The sequence below is a fragment of the Rattus norvegicus genome, chromosome 14 (genome assembly GCF_021556685.1).
Source record: "Rattus norvegicus strain SHRSP/BbbUtx chromosome 14, alternate assembly SHRSP_T2T, whole genome shotgun sequence".
In the NCBI taxonomy this organism is placed as follows: domain Eukaryota; kingdom Metazoa; phylum Chordata; class Mammalia; order Rodentia; family Muridae; genus Rattus; species Rattus norvegicus.
Window position 1 is genome coordinate 95,832,751 of NC_141547.1, and position 26,379 is coordinate 95,859,129.

Here is a 26,379-nt window from a genome sequence, read left to right on the forward strand (position 1 = left end):
CATTTCTTTAGGTGTTTCTCAGCCATTCGGCATTCCTCAGCTGTGAATTGTTTGTTTAGCTCTGAACCCCATTTTTAATAGGGTTATTTGTTTCCCTGCGGTCTAACTTCTTGAGTTCTTTGTATATTTTGGATATAAGGCCTCTATCTGTTGTAGGATTGGTAAAGATCTTTTCCCAATCTGTTGGTTGCTGTTTTGTCCTAACCACAGTGTCCTTTGCCTTACAGAAGCTTTGCAGTTTTATGAGATCCCATTTGTCGATTCTTGATCTTAGAGCATAAGCCATTGGTGTTTTGTTCAGGAAATTTTTTCCAGTGCCCATGTGTTCCAGATGCTTTCCTAGTTTTTCTTCTATTAGTTTGAGTGTGTCTGGTTTGATGTGGAGGTCCTTGATCCACTTGGACTTAAGCTTTGTACAGGGTGATAAGCATGGATCGATCTGCATTCTTCTACCTGTTGACCTCCAGTTGAACCAGCACCATTTACTGAAAATGCTATCTTTTTTCCATTGGATGGTTTTGGCTCCTTTGTCAAAAATCAAGTGACCATAGGTGTGTGGGTTCATTTCTGGGTCTTCAATTCTATTCCATTGGTCTATCTGTCTGTCTCTGTACCAGTACCATGCAGTTTTTTATCACTATTGCTCTGTAATACTGCTTGAGTTCAGGGACAGTGATTCCCCCTGAAGTCCTTTTATTGTTGAGGATAGTTTTAGCTATCCTGGGTTTTTTGTTATTCCAGATGAATTTGCAAATTGTTCTGTCTAACTCTTTGAAGAATTGGATTGGTATTTTGATGGGGATTGCATTGAATCTGTAGATTGCTTTTGGTAAAATGGCCATTTTTACTATATTAATCCTGCCAATCCATGAGCATGGGAGATCTTTCCATCTTCTGAGGTCTTCTTCAATTTCTTTCCTCAGTGTCTTGAAGTTCTTATTGTACAGATCTTTTACTTGCTTGGTTAAAGTCACACCGAGGTACTTTATATTATTTGGGTCTATTATGAAGGGTGTCGTTTCCCTAATTTCTTTCTCGGCTTGTTTCTCTTTTGTGTAGAGGAAGGCTACTGATTTATTTGAGTTAATTTTATACCCAGCCACTTTGCTGAAGTTGTTTATCAGCTTTAGTAGTTCTCTGGTGGAACTTTTGGGATCACTTAAATAAACTATCATATCATCTGCAAATAGTGATATTTTGACTTCTTCTCCTCCGATCTGTATCCCCTTGACCTCCTTTTGTTGTCTGATTGCTCTGGCTAGAACTTCAAGAACTATATTGAATAAGTAGGGAGAGAGTGGGCAGCCTTGTCTAGTCCCTGATTTTAGTGGGATTGCTTCAAGTTTCTCTCCATTTAGTTTAATGTTAGCAACTGGTTTGCTGTATATGGCTTTTACTATGTTTAGGTATGGGCCTTGAATTCCTATTCTTTCCAGGACTTTTATCATGAAGGGGTGTTGAATTTTGTCAAATGCTTTCTCAGCATCTAATGAAATGATCATGTGGTTTTGTTCTTTCACTTTGTTTATATAATAGATCACGTTGATGGTTTTCCGTATATTAAACCATCCCTGCATGCCTGGGATGAAGCCTACTTGATCATGGTGGATGATTGTTTTGATGTGCTCTTGGATTCGGTTTGCCAGAATTTTATTGAGTATTTTTGCGTCGATATTCATAAGGGAAATTGGTCTGAAGTTCTCTTTCTTTGTTGGGTCTTTGTGTGGTTTAGGTATAAGAGTAATTGTGGCTTCATAGAAGGAATTCGGGAGTGATCCATCTGTTTCAATTTTGTGGAATAGTTTGGATAATATTGGTATGAGGTCTTCTATGAAGGTTTGATAGAATTCTGCACTAAACCCATCTGGACCTGGGCTCTTTTTGGTTGGGAGACCTTTAATGACTGCTTCTATTTCCTTAGGAGTTATGGGGTTGTTTAACTGGTTTATCTGTTCCTGATTTAACTTCGGTACCTGATATTTGTCTAGGAAATTGTCCATTTCCTGTAGATTTTCAAGTTTTGTTGAATATAGGCTTTTATAGTAAGATCTGATGATTTTTTGAATTTCCTCTGAATCTGTAGTTATGTCTCCCTTTTCATTTCTGATTTTGTTAATTTGGACACACTCTCTGGGTCCTCTCGTTAGTCTGGCTAAGGGTTTATCTATCTTGTTGATTTTCTCAAAGAACCAACTTTTGGTTCTGTTGATTCTTTCTATGGTCCTTTTTGTTTCTACTTGGTTGATTTCAGCTCTGAGTTTGATTATTTCCTGCCTTCTACTCCTCCTGGGTGTATTTGCTTCTTTTTGTTCTAGAGCTTTTAGGTGTGCTGTCAAGCTGCTGACATATGCTCTTTCCTGTTTCTTTCTGCAGGCACTCAGCGCTATGAGTTTTCCTCTTAGCACAGCTTTCATTGTGTCCCATAAGTTTGGGTATGTTGTACCTTCATTTTCATTAAATTCTAAAAAGTTTTTAATTTCTTTCTTTATTTCTTCCTTGACTAGGTTATCATTGAGTAGAGCATTGTTCAATTTCCACGTATAAGTAGGCATTCTTCCCTTATTGTTATTGAAGACCAGTTTTAGGCCGTGGTGGTCTGATAGCACGCGTGGGATTATTTCTATCTTTCTGTACCTGTTGAGGCCCGTTTTTTGACCAACTATATGGTCAATTTTGGAGAAAGTACCATGAGGAGCTGAGAAGAAGGTATATCCTTTTGCTTTAGGATAGAATGTTCTATAAATATCTGTTAAGTCCATTTGGCTCATGACTTCTCTTAGTCTGTCTACGTCTCTGTGTAATTTCTGTTTCCATGATCTGTCCATTGATGAGAGTGGGGTGTTGAAATCTCCCACTATTATTGTGTGAGGTGCAATGTGTGTTTTGAGCTTTAGTAAGGTTTCTTTTACGTATGTAGGTGCCCTTGTATTTGGGGCATAGATATTTAGGATTGAGAGTTCATCTTGGTGGATTTTTCCTTTGATGAATATGAAGTGTCCTTCCTTATCTTTTTTGATGACTTTTAGTTGGAAATTGATTTTATTTGATATTAGAATGGCTACTCCAGCTTGCTTCTTCTGACCATTTGCTTGGAAAGTTGTTTTCCAGCCTTTCACTCTGAGGTAGTGTCTGTCTTTGTCTCTGAGGTGTGTTTCCTGTAGGCAGCAGAATGCAGGGTCCTCGTTGCATATCCAGTTTGTTAATCTATGTCTTTTTATTGGGGAGTTGAGGCCATTGATGTTGAGAGATATTAAGGAATAGTGATTATTGCTTCCTGTTATATTCATATTTGGATGTGAGGTTATGTTTGTGTGCTTTTCTTCTCTTTGTTTTGTTGCCAAGACGATTAGTTTCTTGCTTCTTCTAGGGTATAGCTTGCCTCCTTATGTTGGGCTTTACCCTTTATTATCCTTTGTAGTGCTGGATTTGTAGAAAGATATTGTGTAAATTTGGTTTTGTCATGGAATATCTTGGTTTCTCCATCTATGTTAATTGAGAGTTTTGCAGGATACAGTAACCTGGGCTGGCATTTGTGTTCTCTTAGGGTCTGTATGACATCTGTACAGGATCTTCTGGCCTTCATAGTTTCTGGCGAAAAGTCTGGTGTGATTCTGATAGGTCTGCCTTTATATGTTACTTGACCTTTTTCCCTTACTGCTTTTAATATTCTTTCTTTATTTTGTGCGTTTGGTGTTTTGACAATTATGTGACGGGAGGTGTTTCTTTTCTGGTCCAATCTATTTGGAGTTCTGTAGGCTTCTTGTATGCCTATTGGTATCTCTTTTTTTAGGTTAGGGAAGTTTTCTTCTATGATTTTGTTGAAGATATTTACTGGTCCTTTGAGCTGGGAGTCTTCACTCTCTTCTATACCTATTATCCTTAGGTTTGATCTTCTCATTGAGTCCTGGATTTCCTGTATGTTTTGGACCAGTAGCTTTTTCCGCTTTACATTATCTTTGACAGTTGAGTCAATGATTTCTATGGAATCTTCTGCTCCCGAGATTCTCTCTTCCATCTCTTGTATTCTGTTGGTGAGGCTTCTATCTACAGCTCCTTGTCTCTTCTTTTGATTTTCTATATCCAGGGTTGTTTCCATGTGTTCTTTCTTGATTGCTTCTATTTCCATTTTTAATTCCTTCAACTGTTTGATTGTGTTTTCCTGGAATTCTTTCAGGCGTTTTTGCGATTCCTCTCTGTAGGCTTCTACTTGTTCTCTAAGGGAGTTCTCCACGTCTTTCTTGAAGTCCTCCAGCATCATGATCAAATATGATTTTGAAACTAGATCTTGCTTTTCTGGTGTGTTTGGATATTCCATGTTTATTTTGGTGGGAGAATTGGGCTCCGATGGTGCCATGTAGTCTTGGTTTCTGTTGCTTGGGTTCCTGCGCTTGCCTCCCGCCATCAGATTATCTCTAGTGTTACTTTGTTCTGCTATTTCTGACAGTGGCTGGACTGTCCTATAAGCCTGTGTGTCAGGAGTGCTGTAGACCTGTTTCCTGTTTTCTTTCAGCCAGTTATGGGGACAGAGTGTTCTGCTTTCGGGCGTGTAGTTTTTCTTCTCTACAGGTCTTCAGCTGTTCCTGTGGGCCAGTGTCTTGAGTTCACCAGGCAGGTCACTTGCAGGGGAAAAGTTGGTCCTACCTGAGGTTCTGAGGCTCAAGTGTGCTCGTGGGGTACTGCCTAAGTCCTCTCCGAGGTGGCAACAACCGAGGAGATCTGTGCCGCTCTTTCCGGGAGCCTCCGTGCACCAGGGTTCCAGATGGCGTTTGGTGTTTTCCTCTGGTGTCTGGATGTGCGCAGAGTGCAGTGTCTTCTGGTTTCCCAGGCGTGTCTGCCTCTCTGTAGTTTTAGCTCTCCCTCCCACGGGATTTGGGTGCAGAGAACTGTTTATCCGGTCTGTTTCCTTCAGGTTCCGGCGGTGTCTCAGGTGCAGGGGTCCTGCCGCTCCTGGGCCCTCCCCTACGGGAACCCAGAGGCCTTATACAGTTGCCTCTTGGGCCAGGGATGTGGGCAGGGGTGGGCAGTGTTGGTGGTCTCCTCCGCTCTGCAGCCTCAGGAGTGCCCACCTGACCAGGCGGTGAGGTCTCTCCTGTCATCCAGTATTTTAAGCAGCTTCAAACTTCTCATGAAATATGTGAGACACAGAGGGAGAGCTACTCCCCAAAACAGACCATTCTGGATCCAAAATACTTAAACAATGGCAGCTTCCCACCCTAAGAACTTCAAGTTGCTCTCTGCTCCTCCCCAGACCTTCTTGTCTCCTCTGCTTTCTCTAGAGCTAATAGCTTAGGCAGGAAAGTTCATGGACTTTCCTCCTCAAAGTTCACAGCCTTGAAAGTGGGAACTCTTGTAACATTTTGCTCATGGTGGTGTTGATAGCCAGCCTTTAACTCGTGAGACACCAATCTCTTGTCTTTAACTGTAGATTCTCACTGTGTATATGAGTGTGATGACGACATAACTGGTACCTGTGGAGGCCACAGGAAGGTTTCAGATCACCTGTAACTGGAGGTACAGAGGGTTTGAGCCATCATGTGAGTGCTGGTAAGCCTGTCCTCTGGGAGGCCAGTAAGTGTTCTAAACCACTGAGCCATCTCTCTAGTCTCACAGAAAATATATTTAAAGACACCACAGTATGTATATAGTATATTTCCATCTATATTTTTACAAACTATGTGGAGAGAGAGAGAGAGAGAGAGAGAGAGAGAGAGAGAGAGAGAGAGATTAAGAAAAGGGAAAGCATTAGTCACTGCTAATGAGGAAGAGCAGGGTTGGGAGACAAGAGGACTGAAGAACATTTTACAGTAGACCCTAATGTCTTATAACTTTCTGGTTGTTTTTAGTAGTAAATTTTCATGTAATTTGTAATTTTTAGAAGTACATTTTAAAAAAAAATGCTTACACATCTTGGCTACCCCTAGGTGGTACTAATGGTACAACAGAATGGATGGATTTTAAGCCTCCTGTATTCACCCATGATACCTGGATATGAGTCTAATTTCAGACACATGCACGTAGGTCTAGGTTTCTAAAGTTATAGGGTAAAACAAATGCCTTTGCCAGTTACTACTGGTGTGTTTCTTTAGAACTCCCAGTAGAGCGCCCCAGGACTTCATATTACTCTCCTGCAGATATGGGATGCAGAATTTTGGTATACTTTCCTCTCTAATCTAATTGACACAGCCCCGTTACATATATCAGCATGAAGCTGTGTGCCTACAAAGTGATGCCCATGCCAATCTAATATGTGCACAAGGAAAACTGAGAGCACCTGTGATGGCTGTTTCCCGTTGCCTACTTGACTGTGTCTGGAATGAACTGCAATCCAGAAATGGAGGGCACACCTGTGGTCCAGGTCTTGAAGCATACTGGGCATGAAACGCTTAGGCTCAGGCAAGGTGGCGCACACCTTACGTCCAAGGAGACAGAGGTAAGCAGATCTCTGAGTTCAAGGACAACGCGTTGGTTTGAATTTGCTTGGCACAGAGAGAGGCACTATTAGGAGGTGTGGCCATGTTGAAATAGGTGTGGCCTTGTTGGAAGAAGTGTGTCACTCTGTATTGGAGTGGGCTTTGAGACCTTGGCCCTAGCTTTCTGGAAGTCAGTCTTCTCCTAGTTGCCTTCAGAACTAGAGCTAGAACTCTCAGCTCCTCCAGATCCATACTTGCCTGGATACCGTCATGATTCCTGCCATAATGATTATGGACTGAACCTCTAAACGTGGAAGCCAGCCCCAAGTAAATGTTGTCCTTTATAAGAGTTGTCATGGTCATGGTGTCTCTTCACAACAATGAAACCCCAAGACAATCCACCTGGGACAGAGCAAGTTCCAAGTAAATAATAGCTTATATCCAGGCACGGTGGTACACACCTTTAATCTGAGCCATACCCTTCTGCTGGAGGCCTACATAAAGACAATGGAAGAAGGAAGGCTTGCTTCTTCCCTCTTGCATTTATTTCCCAGCACGTCTGTTAGAACTTCTTCAGGATTCCAGCTTACACAGAAGACCAGCTGAAACACCCAGCCTCATGGGACTGAGCAACTGCTAGACCTTGGACTTCCCATTCACAGCTGCCCATTGTTGGGTTAGTTGGACTACAGACTATAAGTTATTCCAATAATTTCCTTTAATATATAGAACTTCCATAAGTTCTGTGGCTCTAGAGAACCCTGAATAATACAGCATCCTTCACTTGACTCTCCAACTACGACTAGTGTGACTTCCATCGCCTCAAGTGACATGGGCATGACATAAGTAGTCCATCGTTTTGCCTTCTGAATGTACCTATTATTGAGCTGCATGTATGATTTTTCTCTCTAAGCAGGATCTATTTCTAATTATCAGTTGAGTCAATCGTTTAGATCAAACCAAAGAAGAGATGACCAGTCTCTTAAAAGTAGTAATTACATATACACACAGCCAAGTAAGCCACCAAAAGATATTAAATTTTAGTTGGACAGCTGCTATCTATAATTCATAGCAATGAAGCTAGTGTTTTTTCAAATTCTTGTTTGTTGATATGCCCTGTACTGAGTGCTTTGTTTCTTTAACGCTTTTGATCACCCTGTGAAGTAGAATTATCCCTCTAGTCTTACAGATATAGAAGTATAGTTAAAAGATGAAGGTGCCCATATTTGTCTTCTCAATCTAAAGATAATTAAGGGCTCTGAGTCTTCAAAGACCTTTAATAGGCACTTAATGAACTATTAAGGACATTAACCCTTTCTTCTCCTTTACCTTTTTCAAGGGGCAAGGCAAAGTCAAGGCAAAAAAACAGTGGGAGAGGGGGTAAACCTGTTCACATATTTTATTTTTAAAACTTTTTTAACTTTAAAAAATATATATATGGATGTTTTGCCTATGTGTGTGTGTGTGTGTGTGTGTGTGTGTGTGTGTGTGTGTGTGTGTGTGTGTGTATTGCTACATGCATGTCTGATACCTACAGAGGTCAGAGAAAGGCTTCAGATCCCTTGGAAGTAGAGTTACAGAACCATGAGCCATCATGTGGGCGCTGAGAAATGAACTAGGGCCCTATGGAAGAGCACCTGGGCCCCTCCAGCCCCTATTCAGCTCATTTCTAGTGAAGGGGAATATTAGCCAAAGTGTTATTTTCCTCATTTTGAGAATATTTGCCTCAAGGTTAATCTTTCCCTCACTCATTTTCCCTAGAAATTAAATGAAAATGAATTGAAATATTAATGTATGGTTGAGACTAATTTTATTAGGTGAATTAAATATTATTATTTCGAGAAAAGCTAATCAAGGGCTGGAGAGATGACTCAGCAGCTGAGAGCACTGGCTGCTCTTCCAGAGGTCCCACAGGGCTGATCTTGGCTCACAACTGCCTGTAATCTCCACTCCAGGGTATCCAGCACCCTCTTCTGATCTCTGTGGGCTCCTAAGTACATATGGTGTACAGACAAACGCTCAGGCGCGCGCGTGCACACACATACACACACACACACACAAAATAAACACCCTCTATAAGTAAAGAAAAGCTGACCAACAGCGGCTGCTTGAAAATAGTAAACAATATATCACAAAGTTCTTTGCTAGAAACTTTGAACTAAGATTATCTTCAGCACATAATTAGGCATGGAGTTCAGTGACAGTTTAAAGGTCTGACTTACAATCACACACACACACACACACACACACACACACACACACACGCATGCGCGCACGCATGCACACACGCACGCACTTTTTTGTCTTTTGTTTTTTTTTCAAATATTATTTTCTTCTTCTACCCTTGGATGAGCCTGGCTCTGCTACTCCAAATTCAGTGATGTCAGGTCATCAGGGACCAAACTCAAGACTATAATTTTCATCATCTGTTAGCAAGGGACCTATTTTCATCCCCAAGGTCCAAGTTCAGTTCTAAAGGGCATGTTTTCTTTTGTACATATGTGGTTATCTCTTGCTAACAGTAACAGGCGCTACCCATGAACGTACAGAAAACACTGTGCCCCTAAGATTGGCCCAAATATAAATTGCATGAGGCCAAAGGAAACACATTTTTGTCTCATGGTGCCATTCTCCTTCGTGTTAGGACAAATGCTGCTACAGAATGAGAATTTTAACCAATGAAATGCCAACATGTATTGCTTGTGCTCATAAGAAACAACTTTAAAATGTGTTTTGTTTTGTTCTGTGTTTTGTTTTCTTCCGTGTTCAATGATGAACCCGAGATCCATTACAGCCTTAGTGAATCTCTTAGGTGAAGAGATATTTCTAAATGGTTTTTTTTCCCCTGTGCACATTTCTCACAACTTGTGTTAATTTGTCTTCATTTGATTTCATTGCTATCAGATCCTCTGGTCATAAAGTGGAATTACAAACAGGTGTGGGGAAAAAAAAATCCCCGAATTGTGAATGCAAAGCTGTTGGAGACAAAACAGCATGTTCCAGAAGGCTGGCTACAGTTGAGAGTTGTGTGCCAAAGCCAAATCAGCCAGAGTAAGAGGCAGTCTTGTTTATACAGGACTTAATAAACCCCGGAGGGACGAAGGACAGCTAGCTTAATGAAACAATATCTTGCCCAATTTTAAAAATTAGGTTCTTAATTGCATGTAACTCCTGGTTTAGAAATATCTGCAAAACACAATGATTAAAAGAATGCTGCCCTGGCAATCCTCTCCAGGTTTGTTTAATGCGATGCCGTTAGCTCTGTCAGAGCAAGCCAGTCAGCAGCAGCAGCCAACATGTTTCTGGTTTTCCTCTGGCTGTCCTGGAACTCACTCCATAGACCAGACTGGCCAAGAACTCAGAGATCTGCCTGCCTCTGCTGCCTCTGCTGCCCGTGTGCTGGGATTACAGGCATGCATCACCACTGCCTGGCTCGTCTAGCTTGTTTTTCAACACGAATCTTTGTATGTGATGGGTATGACTGGGCTGAAGATGTAGAAAAGTTGTAGAGTGTATGATGAGCCTGCCCAGCGCCCTTGGGGTCAATCTCAGACACTACCCCCCAACAATATATTAAATTGGAGTTCAGCCCTACTGGAATGTACAAATTACTCCATTACCCCATAAGAGAATGTAAGTTGGAAATATTTCAAGTGGTGGCAGTAACAAGGTCTCCCTAACAGACACTTGCATTTTTCCCTTCAGTGATTTGAGTATTAGGACAATAAAAATCCAAAAAATCTGGAATTTCCCCAGGAGTCTCCTGCTGAGAAAAGTGTGGCCCAGAACCATCCTCCACCAAAGAGATTTTACCTCATTTTGGCAACATTCAGACTACTTAACAGGAGAGACTGGACCAAAGGCAACAGTGGGCAGGACACACCTTCATCAGGACTGGTTAGCGACACATACCTCCTGTCCCTTTTATTTCAACCTAATATGGGGTCAGTATCCTGAAAGTGGACCTGAAGACGTCACTAGGCAGAGACAATATAGACTAGGGTCATAAGTTAACATTTAGAAACTTAAAGGAAACTCTTACATATGGAACTTTCAGGCCCATGGTCCTAGTGTCTTAATTTGGGATTTATTGCTATGAAGAGACACAATGGCCATGGCTACTCTTATAACCAAAAACATTTAACTGGGGCTGGCTTACAGTTTCAGAAGTCCCATCCATTATCATCATGGCAGGAAGCATGGCATGGCAGCATGTGTTATTGTAAAAATAAAAAATATAAAAGTATCTTTTATCCCCACTAGGTCTACACTGCAATGCCCCAAGATATCTGCTGGATATCTTAGTTCTCAGTCAGCAAAGCCTCTCATATCTCTCTGCTCCATGCCATATCACACTGCCCATGGCCTCTCTCTGAGCCCGGCAGCAATCTCTCTACCTATCTAGTTCCCAAGGCAGGTTTCCATGCCAGAAACACACATCCCAACTCTGTGGCGGCCCAGACCAGCCAACACACACTTTCTTACACTTAAATCACTACATGAAAGAACACACAACACCTTTGGCCCAATTGAAAAGACATAATTGCCCACCTAAACATACAAAACCCAATATACATCCAACCCTTAAAAACATTCATAACAACCTGTAAAGGTACAGTGTGGAATCTTATCATCACCCGCCATGTTGTCCTGCCATGGCCTCTCTCCCTCTCCCTCCTGTCTCTTCCTCCTTTCTGTTCCAGTCTCCTCCTCTTCCTTCAAACTTCTCTCCCACCCATTCTTCCTTCTCCTCCAATGACAGCCCTCCTTCTATCCTGTACCTGCCCCTCACCAGTATTTTACAAATTCAATGGGGAGAAGGTTCTGGTGAAGTCACCTGAGTCCTGAGTAAGAGACTAGGCAGCTGTCCTTGGGCAGTGGAATTAGCATCAAAATACAGATAACTCCAGGGCAAACCACAACAAGCATGTAGGTAGGTACAGTGCTGGAGGAGGAACTGAGTGCTGAATGTTCTGAGAGCTGAGAGTTTTACATCTTGATCCACAGGCAGCAAGGAAAAGACTGCGTATCACACTGGGCATAGCTTGCCCATATTTGAGACCACAGTCCACCTTCACAGTGACACACTTCCTCCAATAAGAAAGGCCACACCTACAACAACAAGGCCTCATCTCCTAATAGTGCCACTTTCTGTGGGCTAACACATTGGGGCAATACCTATTCGAACCACTACACCTGGTAAATGGGGAAGGGGAGGAATTCCAAGACCAGGGGGAGAGAGAGCCCATCCTCAGGAACAGGTAGGTGGGGAACACAGGCTGCACTTCTCTGGAGTTCATTTGACTTGTGGCAGGTGGATCCAAGTCTCATGACTTCTTTGACTCTGAGGTTTACATGAATTTTGAGTATACAAAAAGAGGTAAAATTTCTAGACATATTATCATCAATATATTAATAATTAATCTATACTGAAATCCACATTGTAAGACAACTGGGATAGACACACAACTTTGAGTTCTAGCAAAAACTGTAGCTTTGGGGTTAAAAAGCATGAACATTTTCCCCCTGTCCAGAGAGCCAGATATATAGATTGGACAGAGCTGTGTTTAGGCCAATGAGAAGCACTTTTAAGTCGATACTTAGACAACCAAAGGAAATTTAAAATCTTGAGCTTGTAACTGAAAAGGAAGTAGTCAGTCCTCTACCAGCTTATGAGAACGCCACTGATCAATGTTAAGACTCTGAGCCTTTGAAATCTTAGCATAACAAAGCCTTTTTAATACCTTTATCACTGGTATAGATTTCAACCCTTTCTCCTTCTGTCTCGTCATTTATAGAGACATGAGTAGTTTTTGAGAACACTCACTGCAAGGCATGGTTCTTTAGTGAAAAGTTACAGCTGAAACCTGTTTATCCTTTAATGTCAACCCTGATAGCAAGGCAAACCTGTTTGTCTTTTCTCAACCTGATAGCTTTAGCTGAACTAATGAGGTAGATTCAGTGTCTGTCAAAGGAGCTGGTTTTACCTCATGCTGCCAGGCTGACAAAGCTACACTTACCCTAGCCTTCAATGACACCAGAGATCTGAGAAGGATAAATTATAGTAGGAGATATAACCCAAACGGCCTATGTATAAATTAAATGACAGAGACTGCTCCATAGTCCACTATCTAGACAGTCATCCCAAGTTCCCGTGGCTTTCATGGCACTGGGGACAGAGGAACCAAGACAGTGTTAGCCTTTGACTGTCAGGCCCAGAAGACAGAAAGAAGCTTTCCTGTGGGGAGGAGGGACATGGGGGACTGACCTTACTCTGCCTAAGCAAATGGGGCAAACATCTCTCCATCATCCTGCTTGTCTACAGTTTGAGCAGGATCCTGGTGGCAGGCGAGCCATTGGACCAGTCTTCCCCAGTGGTTAGTGTTACGATCCAGGTGGAGTCACTGTCATGCCCCATCCTCTTTTTGGAGACTTTGGGGTCACTGCTAGGATCTGGGGGAGTGTCTGTCACAGTAAGCTTAAACATCTTAAACGCCGTATTCAGCAGATTTCAGACAAGTTTGAAGACCATTACCCATTACGTATATATGAGCTGAACAGACCTTGCTTGGTTTTTTAGTTACTTGCTTTAGACTCTATCTTGAAAGCATGTGGGGTTGGGGATTTAGCTCAGTGGTAGAGCACTTGCCTAGCAAGCGCAAGGCCCTGGGTTTGGTCCCCAGCTCCGAAAAAAAGAAAAGAAAAAAAAAAAGAAAAAGAAAACATGTACAGGAGACTAAATAAAGCTTTTTTCCATGATGAATTATGTTAGAAGTCAGCATGACTACAAGTATAGTTCTAAACACATCAAAGCTTAATCGTCATTAACAGTTCAAAACAAAAATAACAACTTCTGGATTTAAGCTCTTTTCATAAGTACAGTCAACAGGGAGATTGGCATCTTTACTTTCCTGGTCCTTACAAAGTGTACCATGATAGAATATAACAGTTTCTTGCATCACTCAGTTTATCAAAATAGCTACAGCTTAACAATGCTAGCAAAGACAAGGAGGTTTGACATACATTCTAAATCAGTATCTGTTAGCCCCGACCAGACCTCAGGTAAGGAGAGACCCTTTGCCAGACTCTTCAGGGCATTGACTTGCTGCATCATAAGACATGAATACCCTAGTCTCTGCTGTTCAATGTTTGCTTCTTGTAGATGCAATCCTACTTCTAACCTTTTTAATTATCCGTTTGTCAAGATCACATATTAAAAAAGACACTATAATACAATGTCTTATAAACTTTAAAATGTCCCCTAGCCTTATAAACTCAATTTTTAAAAGCCTAAAGGTTCAAGGAAGTTTAAAAATCTCTCAACTGTGTGTTCCTCCAATATTAAAATAGACTACCTTTTTTTATTATTATTAAATTTCAAGAGTGAAGAGCAGGGTACAACCATAATCTGCACAGGGCAAGACAAATCTCTAACAGTGGAAACAATTCATTATCTTTAAAACCAATAGCATCTGGGTGACTCTTTTTTTTTTTTGGAGCTGGGGACCGAACCCAGGGCCTTGCGCTTCCTAGGCAAGCGCTCTACCACTGAGCTAAATCCCCAGCCCCTGCATCTGGGTGACTCTTATGTTACTAAGTTTGGCTACCAGCAAGGTACGTTCCTGTATATAATGCAGAGAGGTGTGGCTTTAATACCTCATGAAGCAAGGATCGTTTTTAAATCCTCTCTTTCATAAACTTTGTTTTCAAGACAAGACAAGAATTCTACAAAAGTCCATCCCATTCCAAGAGTATCTCCTTGGTTGACCCATACATACCACATGGTTGCCTTCAATCGAGAGGCAGGGAAGCCATAGGACATCTTTCCTCTGCAACCCTAGAACAATGACTGCTAACCATGTGGCTGCCTAAGGTGGCAGGCCACATGTTACTTATTTGCCAAAATTGCAGCAAAGCACACAGTTCCTTTAAGATTGCCTGCGCATAGGTTTTCAATTACCAACACTGTGTTACAAGTTTTAAGTTAACTTTTCTGTTATAGACAATGGATTTTTTTTTTACCATATAAATTTTATACAATAGTTTTAATCCCTTAATAGCTGTTTTGTTTTGCTATTTCTCCTGTCTTGACTCTTGACTCTGGACATAGAGCCTTTAAAAGCATGTCTGGGTCTGAGAAAGGGAGAGACATAACCTAATTTCAGGGCTAACCTTTTCCATAAAGTAGAGCTGTATAAAACGACTTAATGATACCCGTATCCAAATGACATTTGCATTATGGCATTAGATCCAGTGGCAGAAAGTCCGGAGATAAATTCTGAGCCCCGGGAAGCTAGAGAAGCAGCAGAGTAGCCTCACACATTCAAGAGCAGTCAAAAATAAACCCGCAGTGGCGATATATATACACGCTCAAAAAAGACAGAACTTTCTTGATCAAATCTTCTCTTCCAATGGTATGACTTGGGGGTGGGGTACCTTGGTAGCTGCTGCTCAATCCAATACCCCACAGGTCCTGTGGTGCTGTACTGGGGCTGGACCCTGGCTTCACTACAGGGACCCTGGGTTTTTTCAAAACTTCCCATGGGCCCGAAGCATTGTATTCTACCAAGACGCACTGTCATTGAATCTTATGCCCTCAAAGCTCCGCCATTTCCGGAGTAACCTCTTTTTTTTTTTTTTTCTTTTTTTTGGAGCTGGGGACCGAACCCAGGGCCTTGCGCTCGCTAGGCAAGCGCTCTACCGCTGAGCTAAATCCCCAACCCCCGGAGTAACCTCTTAAAGCAGCACCACCTTATCGGTCTAGTCCATCCATCCAGTCGCCCCAAGTCAGAACATACAATGGCAGTTACAGCTGTAAGACAAGAAACAGTCCAAACAACAGAAAACATAGAGCCAAACTACAACAGAAAACAAAACAACGATGAAAATGGAGTCCTCTGCGTAAGCGGTCTACCAGTCTGACCAAGAGAAAAAAATTATAGCCTTCTTGTACAGCCCAGATTCTAGAAACCCATCAGAGGCCAAGTCTCTCAGAGTCCTCCTCGGCTTCCAGATCCACACTGAGGCCTTCCAAACACTCAGCTTGCCCCACACCAGTGTCATGGAATGCCCACCTATGGTTCCTCAGCTCTGGCGTGCAGCCTAGGCATTGGAATCCTATTGATGGGTGCCAAGGACCAGGCGTCTCCAAGTACTTCAGCTCCTGGTTTCACCAAGGGGTTCTCAGGGCCCAAGGTCAGGAGAGAGAAACTGGTGGTTCTGACTGGATTCTCCCAACTGGCCATAATTAACCAATGGGCTGTGGGATATCTCCCTTTGTTCTGAATAGGGGAGCATAAGCTCCATAAGATCCTCCCTATTCCCAGATAGGGGCATCTCATGACCAGAATACAGAAACCAGGCAGAAAAATGTCACAGGAAGCAAGCTTTAAAACAAAAAAGCTTCTATGACTTACCTAAGTTCAATCCTTAAAGCCCATGTAAAGGTAGAGAGACAGACTCAACTCCACAAAGCTGTCCTTTGACCACCACATACATGCCCTGACTTGTGTGTGCCTGCACATAAGCATCATATACACACAATAATAATAAATTAAAACATAGTAATAGAATGGACTTTGGCTTAGGCTTTCATTATTGTGAAGAGACACCATGACCAAGGCAACTCTTACGAAAGGAACCATTTAATTGAGTCTGGCTTACAGCTTCAGAGGTTCAGTCCATTATCCTCCTCGTGGGAAGCCTGGCATCTTACAGGCAGACTTGGTGCTGAAGGACCCAAGAGTTCGAAGGCAGCAGTAGGAGACTGTCTTGTGCACAAAGATAGGAGGAGGGTCTGAATCACACTGTCCAGACTTGGAGCACGTATATGAGACCTCAAAGTTCTGTCTCCACAGTGACACACTCTAACAAGACAACATCTTCTCCAATAAGGCCACACCTCCTAATAGGGTCACTTCTCATGGGCAAAATATATTCAAACCACCACAGACTTGGAACATATCTCAGTGGTCGAGTAGTTGCCCAATATGCACGAAGCCCTGGGTTCAATCACCAAAAATTCACCACACAAAGAGGGGAGGAATGACAGGAAGATGGTTCAGGAGCATGTAGTTCTCTTACAGAGGTTCAAATTGGGCTCCCAGCACCCACATTAGACTGTTCACAACCATCTGTAACTCCAATCCCAGGGTAATTTGACCCACCTGGCTTCTGCCTTAAAAACACACACACACACACACACACACACACACACACACACACACACACACACACTTTTAAAGAGAAAATGTTAGGAAAGTTGTCTGTGTGCTGTGTGAGTGTGTATGTATGTGCAAACCATAAACAGGGAAATGATTTGTCTGCCAAGTGTGGAAGTCCATTTCATTTTTCCATTTCCACCTTAGTTCTTGTTCTTACTAAATTCCATTTTTAAAATCCACCTTTAGAAACAATTCAAAGCTTACTGAATAAGTATGGATCTGAAGGATTGAAGCTCTAAGTCTAAAAATAAGTTTTTGACTCCAGGATCAGCTGATGAGCAGGTGACATTAGGAGAGGTCTGGATAGTACAGACAGCATATTTCCTCTCCAAATACACCACGCAAGGAAAAGCAGAAAGTTTACACATGAGGAAAGAACTCTTCTTCCGACAATATACCTATAGATATATAGCATGCCCCAGCCTGCTGGGACCCTATTTCTGGCTATTAGTTAGGGTTTTAATACTGTGAACAGACACCATGACCAAGGCAACTCTTAAAAAGGACAACATTTAATTGGGGCTGGCTTACAGGCTCAGAGGTTCAGTCCGTTATCACCAAGGCAGGAACATGGCAGCATCCAGGCAGGCGTGGTGCAGGAGGAGCTGAGAGTTCTACATCTTCATCTGAAGGCTGCTAGCAGAACACTGGCTTCCAGGCAGCTAGGTTGAGGGGAATTTAAACCCATCCCTACAGTGACACGCCTACCTCAACAAGGCCACACCTCTTAGTAGTGCCACTCCCCGGGCTAAGCATATACAAACCAACATACAACATATAACTTGGAATTTATATGGAAGCTGGCCATTATTTAAAGTTTTGAAAACAACCCCCTTTTTGTTTTTCAACGTAGGAAGTGAATACGTCACTCTATTTTGTACTTCAAGTAGTATAATGCATAGAAGAATGGTTTTCTCTTCTAGCAACAATTATCTAGCTGCAGTGAAATACTAGCAGGTTACAAAGATTTCCTCAGGTTTAGGCTGTAAATTGAGTAGCTTTCATTTATAGTTTGTAACAGGCAAAGGGAAAAATTCCTATTTAAAAATAAAAAAAACTGATATTTGAAATCTATAATCCAAAGGATATCTCTTAATACATTTCATAATGTTTAATTTTTAGATGATGATCGACAAGGGCACACATGTGTCACAGCACACATGGGGAAATCAGAGGGCAATCCTCAGGAGTTAGTTCCTTCTCTCACAGGTCCTGGGGATGGAACCCAGAAGCCATTGGTTCAGTCTCTTTTGCCTGCAACCGTGGTGCTTCACGTCTGCTTTCGAGAGAGGCACTTTAAGAGTTTGTTTATTTATTTGTGTGGATGTGCAAAGGCACAGGTGCAGTCAGAAGACAGCTTGTGGGAATCAGCTCCTTCTTCCCACCACTGGGGTTGCACAGATTGAATTCTGATCATCGGGCTGGATTAGCAAGCACCTTACCTACCTGCTGAGCCATCTGGCAAGGGCCCAGAACTCTCATTTTACAGGGGATATTGAGAAACAGAACAAAGGATTAGATCACAGCCCATCCATTCCCTTCTACTATCTCAAATAGGCATCTCTAGGAAGTAGTTATACCCAAAGCTGCCCTAGGGACTCCGGTAAGAATTTCTTCTGCCCATCCCTGTTATCTTTCTAAACTTGAAAATTAAAGCAAGAATTTTTAACAAAACCTCAATTATACCTTTGGAAGCTTTAAGAGATTGCCGAAATAATGAGTTTATAGGCATTTTGAGGGACACAAATATATAAAATAATTTTTGATTATTTAATTTTGTATAGATTCTTTGTGAGTTTCACATCATGCACTCCAATCCCACCCATGCCTCTGACTTCATACCTGTCCTCTGCCCTTGTAACCACCCACCTACCCCCAAAAACATCTCACTGTGGAAACTGTAATGTGTCACAGTATGTTGTGGTGAAATTTTAAAAAGGTTTCTTTTACTCCGCACTAGTGCTGGCACTGTAAGGCCACGTGGCGTCTGTTAGACATCTTCATCTCACTCAGCAAAGCCTCTCACCCTCTCTGCTCCATCCCATATCACACTGTCAATGGCTACTCTCTGAGCCTGGCAACAATCTCTCTACCCATCCAGTTCCCAAGGCAGGTTGCCACCATGCCAGAAATACACATCCCAATTCCGTGGCAGCCCAGTGTGTCCAGCCACCACACACTCTCTTGAACTCAATTAAATCGCCACGTGAAAGAACACACCACACAATAACCTCTGACCCAACTGATAAGATATAATTGCCCAGCTAAACAAGATATATTTTGTTTATCTAGACACACAAAATTATGTATACATCCATCCCTTAAGAATATTCATAACAACCTGTACATGTGCAGAGAGAAATCTTCACATCCGCTGCCATGTTCTCTCAGCTGCTCCCCTCTCCTCCAATCTCGTCCTCCTCTCTAAAACTTTTTCTCCCGCCCATCCTTCCTCCTCATCCAATGACACGCCTCGTTCTATCCTGCACCTGCCTTCACCTGCGTAATGACGTCACCCTACAGCAGTATACCCTTTTGTCCACAACTCTTTGCAAATGTTCACTTCAATGAGTCAGTGGTCTGGCTCAAAGCCTCTGGCTTCTGCCACACTGTCAGTACTGGATCCTCACTGGGACTCCTCTTGGATACTCTGTTGGTGCCTTGAGTCATAGAGATCTTGCAGCTTTGGGTTTGTAGACCGGCCCTTTCACTCGTTCCAGCAGTTCAACGATAGGGTAAATATTAGTGTGGGCTAACTCAAAGCCCTCCATCTTGGCCTAGGTGATACCTGAGCTGGTTGCCCTGCCAGCTCTCCTGCATCCACACCACCAGGGATGGCTCTTCAGCACTGCCAGGGCTTGCTATCCAATGCCACAGCCAGCTAGTAGCCGGGCCAGGTCTCCCATGCTCATGCCCTTGGGGTTGACTCACCTCCAAGCCCCACAATCAGGGCAGGGTCTACTATGCTCTCACTTCTTCAGGGTCAGCTCTCCCAGGATACCCAGGTAAGGGATGGGGTTGGCTCTGCACAGACATTAGGCACCAAGATGGCTCCAGGTGGCAGCCCAGAGACATCCACCAGGGTGATATCAGACCTCCACTGCTGTCGGATCATGGATGCAAATATGGCCCTGGGAAGAAGGATAGACCAGAACCCCACCATAGCTTTAGCAGGCATTACCAGCTACTCACATCGGGCTATTCATAACTACCCTGGAGTCTCCAGTTCTGCCTCTCTTCGTTGTGCACATATCCTTCTACTTCTCTTCCTCTTCCAACTCTCTACCACTTACTGGCTTATTTTAGTGGTGCCTGGGGACTCTGGGTGTCTGGGGTCATCTCTGGAGCGGTCTATACCCAACCCATGCGGTATAGTACCAGGCAGGGGTCTCCTTGGACATAATCTGCCCCCCCAGGCTTCTGTGGCATTGACGAAGGGTCTTCTCTGCCTTGCTCCTGACCCAAGCCATGTGGCCCTGGACTGGGGCAGAAGGGGAGGGATTCATGCATAAAATAATTTTCAAGGGCCTGTCAGGTAAAACTACTTGCCACAAAAATCTGATAGAGATCTTGCAGCTCTGGATCTGTAGACTGGCCCTTTCACTCGCTCCAACAGTGAGGTAGATCATCGATGGGGTAGATATTGGGTGGGTTAACTCAAAGCTGTTCATCTTGGTCTGGGTTGACACTCGGGAATCACAGCAGGAGAAGAGAACTGAGTCCAACATGTCGTCTTAGGACCTCCACATGTACTAAAATGTGTACATAAAATGTGTTATTTACACATTTATACTCTCAGACAGGTAGACATGATGATAATAATGTTTATGCTTAGCAATTTTTAAAAAAAAATTAAAAAAAAAAGAAACAGAGCAGAAGGAATGGCCAATGGGTAGGAACATCTGAAGCTCTTGCAGGGATCCTGGTTCGATTTCAAACAAGCACATCAAGCAAATCTGACACCCTCTTCTGTCTTGCACAGGCCTTGAATGCATGCAGTCATCATATAGGCCAGCTGGCACATACATGAGCATAAATAGAAATAAATGGATTATTTTAAAGTTAAAAAACTGTTTTTAAAATTAATTTTAAAATATGCTTTTGTGTATCTTCTTGAAAAAAGCACATCGAGTTTGTGAGCCAATGAAATGCTTAGTGAGTAAGGGTGTGTGCTCCCAAGTCTGATGATTGGAGTTTGATCCTTATTTTTTTTTTCTTTTTTCGGGGCTGGGGATCGAACCCAGGACCTTGCGCTTCCTAGGCAAGCGCTCTACCACTGAGCCAAATCCCCAACCCCCGAGTTTGATCCTTATAAACCACGTAGTCAAGGGAGAAAACTGAATCTTGCAGGTTGTCCGCTGACATTCACATGGATGATGTGTATATATATATATATATATATATATATATATATATATATATATATATTATTATTATTATTAAAAATAAATAGAAAAAAATGCTGTTCCTGTTTGAAAGAACTGCAGGAACAAAAAATGGAGAAGAGCCTGAGGAAAAAGAGGCCTAAATTGAGATCCAGCTCAGGGGGAGGCCCCAAGGCCTGACCCTAATACTGATGTTATGGTGCGCTTACAAACATGGGCCTATCGTGACTGCCCTCTGAAAGCCCCAACAAGCAGCTGAAAGAATGAGATGCAGATATTTAGAACCAACCAACGGACAGAAGAAGCTATTGACCCTTGTGGTTAAATTAGAGAAAAGCTGAAAAAAGCTGAGGAGGAGGGCAACCCTATAAGAAGACCAGCAATCTCAACTAAACTGAGCCCCCTGGACCTCTCAGACACTGAGCCACCAACCAGGCAGCATACTCCAGCTGATATGAGGCCCCCAACACATATACAGTAGAGGACTACCAGGTCTGGACTCAGTCATAGAAGATATACCTAAACCTCGAGAAACTTGGGGCCCCAGGAAGTGGAGAGATCTGGTGAGATGGGGGGTGAGGTGGTGGGGAGGTGAGGAGGTGGGGGTGTGGGGGTGGGGGGTGGTGGATGGGGGGTGGAGGGTGGTGGATGGGGGTGGGGTGGGGTGGATGGGGTGGGGGGGCGTGGGGAGATCCTCTTGGTGACAAGAGAGGGGAGGAGATGTGGGATCTGGAACAGTCTGAGGGTGGACCAGGAGGAGGACAAAGTCTGGGCTGTAAAAAAAAAGATTAAAGAATAAAATAAAACAAATAAATATATAGAGAGAATTTTAAAATGAAAAAAGAAATCAAGTTAGTTCACTCAGTTTTAGTGATTTTTTTCAATTAAATTAACTTATATTGACAGACTTTAAAACTTCATTCTGAAATAGAATAAAACAAAAACGGAGGGCGCAATCAGACAATTAACATTTTGTATTTACTGCGGGAAGGAGAGCGGCAGGACAAGCAAATCATGAGCCCCTGATGCTTTCTCTGTTTTAGACCTTGTGAGTTTTACTCTGAATCCAGCCTGACCAAACCTCAAGTACCCCTCAACTTTTAGGACTGGAAAACTATTCAAGTCCCCCCTAATCTCAGCCAACAGGTGGCCAGAGTGCTCCTTAAAGTTCCCAAACATGGGGCTAGAGATGTATTCCCCTGTCCCCCAACCCTTCTGCCCCCTTCTCATCCCCACAAAGCCTTTAACAACTTCAGGCCAAGCTCAAGTGACTGAACCATCCTCTGTCCTGGGGGGTTGCTGTGGGAAGGCAGTGTTCTCTCAATGTGGAGGGCTCTGCCTTCCTTCCAAGTCCTCTGTGGTCTGGCCAAAGCTGAGAGGAGGAAAGGGAAACCCCACATTGGTTAAAAAAAAAAAAATACACAAGGAAAGGCCATAAAAGGCCATAAACAAAGACAGACTTGTGGTTTGTTTGCTTTTGTTTTAGTATATGTGCTGCCGAAGCGAGCACATGCTTTTGTTTTAAATAAATACACTTTACATTAAAATAAAATAAAAATGGAAACGGTATAGGAACTGAATGATGGGGCACAGGAAGGACTCCTGGAGAGGATTAGGCAAAAATAAAGATGGATGAAAAACTTCAATGGGAAACTACCTACTTTGTAAGCTAATTTTAAAACATTTAAAGGAGTGTTCTAGTTTGCTTCATATTACTGTGATAAATCACTAAACAACAGTCACTTGGGGAGGAAAGCGTTTACTACATCTTGTAACGTCCAGTTCGTCGTTCATCACTGAGGGAAGAACAGTATGAGACTGAGGCAGGACCAAGCCACAGACTGTGGTAGAGCGCTGCCTTCTCGCTTGCCCTCAGACTCATGCTCAACCCTTCCTATAGAGCCCAGGTTCACCCATGCAAGGGAAGCAGTGCCCGCTGTGAGCCGAGCCTCCCATACCAAATAACAATTTCTTAAAAATGTCCCCAGAAACAAGGCTGTAGGCCAATCTGATGGAAGCAGTTCGTCAATTGGGTCCCCCTTTCCCAGGTGTGTCAGATTGACAACGGAAGCTAACCATGGTGAGGAGTTTGAGCAGAAGCACACTGCATGGGTGGCCAATGCCAGTCTCCAGAAGCCATAGGTTATTAAACCAACACCCCAGTGCTAGACACAGGAGACACCCGCATGAGTTGTTGGCTAGAGAAGTCCTCCAGGCTCCCACAGCAGTTCAGGGCATTGCCATCGCTCTTGGTTGCCCACGAGAACTAGATGGTAAGAACCCATTAATGAATAGCCCTATACTTTCATTACTAGATATGGAGAAATCAAGCTGGGACTAAGCTAGAATCCCTCTCCCTGTTGGCCAGATTCCATGGGGTCGGAAGGAAATGTGGCCACCAGAGGAGAAAAATTGTCAGTCGTTTTAATCCAGCAGTGGACTCTGCGTGTTACAGTCCAGGCTTTCCAGGCAGGAAGTGACCATTAGGGCAATAGTGGCATGACTGTTATGACGTAATACAATGCTGTCTTATGGGATGACACCACACTGTCTCATGGCGTGATACAACATAGTCTCATGGGATAATACCACACTGACTTTGGGATAATGTAAGAACACTGTCTTATGGGATAATATGACACTGTTTCATGGGATGATACATCACTGTCATATGGGATAATATAACACTGTTTTTTAGAATGACATAACACCCCTGATTGCATTGGAGGTCCACACCACAGAAGAGAATTTATGCCTAACACTGTAAACATGTCAAAAGCTCATGGCTGGAGAGGTCACAGCATAAGACCCTTGACCCTCAGTCAGTGGTACTTACTTCAAGACGCCCCCCCCCCCCAAGTGAAACACCAAGACGCAGATGAAAACAAAAGCAAGAGGTTTATTTCCCAGCACAACGGGGTCAACTTTCAATTAGTCCCTCGAGGCAAGTGACTAGAAGGTGACCCCAAATGACTATTACAAGCAGTTTTTATACTTTTTAGGGGCATAGGTTACATCAGCAAGGTTACGGTTCAAACTTATTGGCTAAGCATATTGACCTTTAAATCTATTGGCTAGCAAACATTAGTCAGTACATTCTGAGAATTTTCTACTCCAGAATGTTCCTGTGGGTAGAGAATGGAACTTGGCCTAGCCTTAACCTGGCCTAACCTTGATCCAAGGCAGGTGGGTATAAGGCTGGTGAAAGCCCCTAGGATCCTTCAACTGGTCATAGGAGGTAACATACTACTGTTTTTTCACTAGATGGATGTGTTATCAAGCTGTCTTTTAAATGCTTACATTTATAGAGTAGCAATACTCTTGGTTTTGGTCAAAGAAGCTTCTTTTTGAAGTAATCAGCGGTTGAGGCTGACTCATAACTAGTTAAAGTGCTGAGAGTAAGTGGCTGAGTGCTGAGACTTAAATGGGACATCCGCATCACACACCCACAGAGCTCAAGAAACATCACAGAGTACATAAAGTCAGGGAGAATATAAGAGCTCCAGGGTGGAAGAGTGTGTTGTGAAACACTGTCCTCTGGACATAGCATGGTCATTGCACTCATGAGTTCATAGCAGCTGCACAAGACCTGCGCAATAGCATACCAGCGTCAATGAGGGAAGTTTATGAGGCCCCACTCCCAGCTAAGGAGCTATTGACAGTTCATGGCTAGTTGGAGAAGGATGGCACTGGTAAGTTTCCCATTGTCTAAGGTTCTTTGTTTGTTTTCTTCCTACTACTGCACTAAAATCTTCTGACAAGAGCAAATTTGTTGGGGAAAAGATTTATCTTGAGTTACAGCTCCAGAGGGATACAGCGATCCTGGCAGGAGAGGCGTAGTAGCAAACTAGGAAGGCACAGAGGTAGAAGCAGAAGGCTGCCAGGTCACATGGCATCCACACTCAGGAAGCAGAGAATGAATGGAAGGCTTGCCCCCAGTGAGTCACTTCCTCTAGTGAGGCTCCACCCCCTAAAGATTCTGCAGCCTTCCTCAGACAATGCCACCCTTGGGGTCCAGGCATTCTAACATGTGAGCCTCCTGGGGACATTTCACATCCAAATCATAACACCGTGTTCCATGCCCATGCTTATGCAAGCAACCCTAGATTAAACTCAGTCATTTAAGAGGACATGAAAGTAAGAGAAAACTTGCCTTGCCAGGAAGAAGGGTTCTAGAAGGACTGGGAGGAAATGAGAGAGGGTGAAGCAGGGCTGACTACAACCAAAATACATTACCTACTTGGATAATATCACCAGTGAATAACAAAATAGTCTTTAAAATAAAAAAGTAAAAATCAAAACAGTACGCTTTTCTTGAAATGTCTAAAATACCACTCCTGCTTCATTTTGCAATAAACAGGTAGGAACGGTTTTCATTTTGCATCTCAGAATAATGTAGTATAGGCAATATTGCATTCTCTACATACATTAGCTTATATGCTTAGGAACACCGAATTAAGGATTAATCTTAATATTTAAATTCAATACGATGACAAGGTATTATTGTAATTCTGATTATCATTTTAAATGGCAATGATATAGTTTCGTATGTCTTCAAGCAACCAGTCAGAAAACAATGACAACCTTAAAAAGTTGACAGGTAGCCATTGCTCTGTACTTGCAGTCATTTTGTTTTAAGCGTTAGGCATTGAACCTTAGGCCTTACACATACATGTTGATGAACCTACATTTCCAACTCACGTTTCATTTTGTTTCTAATATACAGGGTCTCCTGCAGTTGCCCTGCAACTACTTATGACACAGACCTGGCTAGCCTCCTCTCTTTGCCTCCAAGGACCAACTTCTGTCTTAGTTAGGGTCTTATTGCTGTGAACAGACACCATGATCAATGCAAGTTTTATAAAGGACAGCATTTAATTGGGGCTGGCTTACAGGATCAGAGGTTCAGTCCATTATCATCAAGGCGGGAGCATGGCAGCATCGCAGCACCCAGGCAGGCCTGGTGCAGGAGGAGCTGAGTTCTACATCTTCACCGGAAGGAAGCCAGGAATAGACTGAGTATCCTCAGGCAGCTAGGAGGAGGGTCTCCAAGCCCACCCCACAGTGACACACTTCCTCCAACAAGGCCACACCCTCTAATAGTGCCACTCGCTGGCACTATTACACACTCCTACATACTACCATGTCTAGAAATTATCACTTTTTCATAAAGATTCTAATCCACAGAATAGATTATGAGATTTGGCTCACACAGTTAACCTTCACATAAATTGCCTATTTTAAAAACAGTCTGTCTTTAAAGTACAGAGCAACTCAAGAATAGAAGAGTAAATCCAAGGAAATCTGGCCCAAGTTGATGGCTCTCTTTGTCCTTAATTAATATAGACTCATGATCTTCCG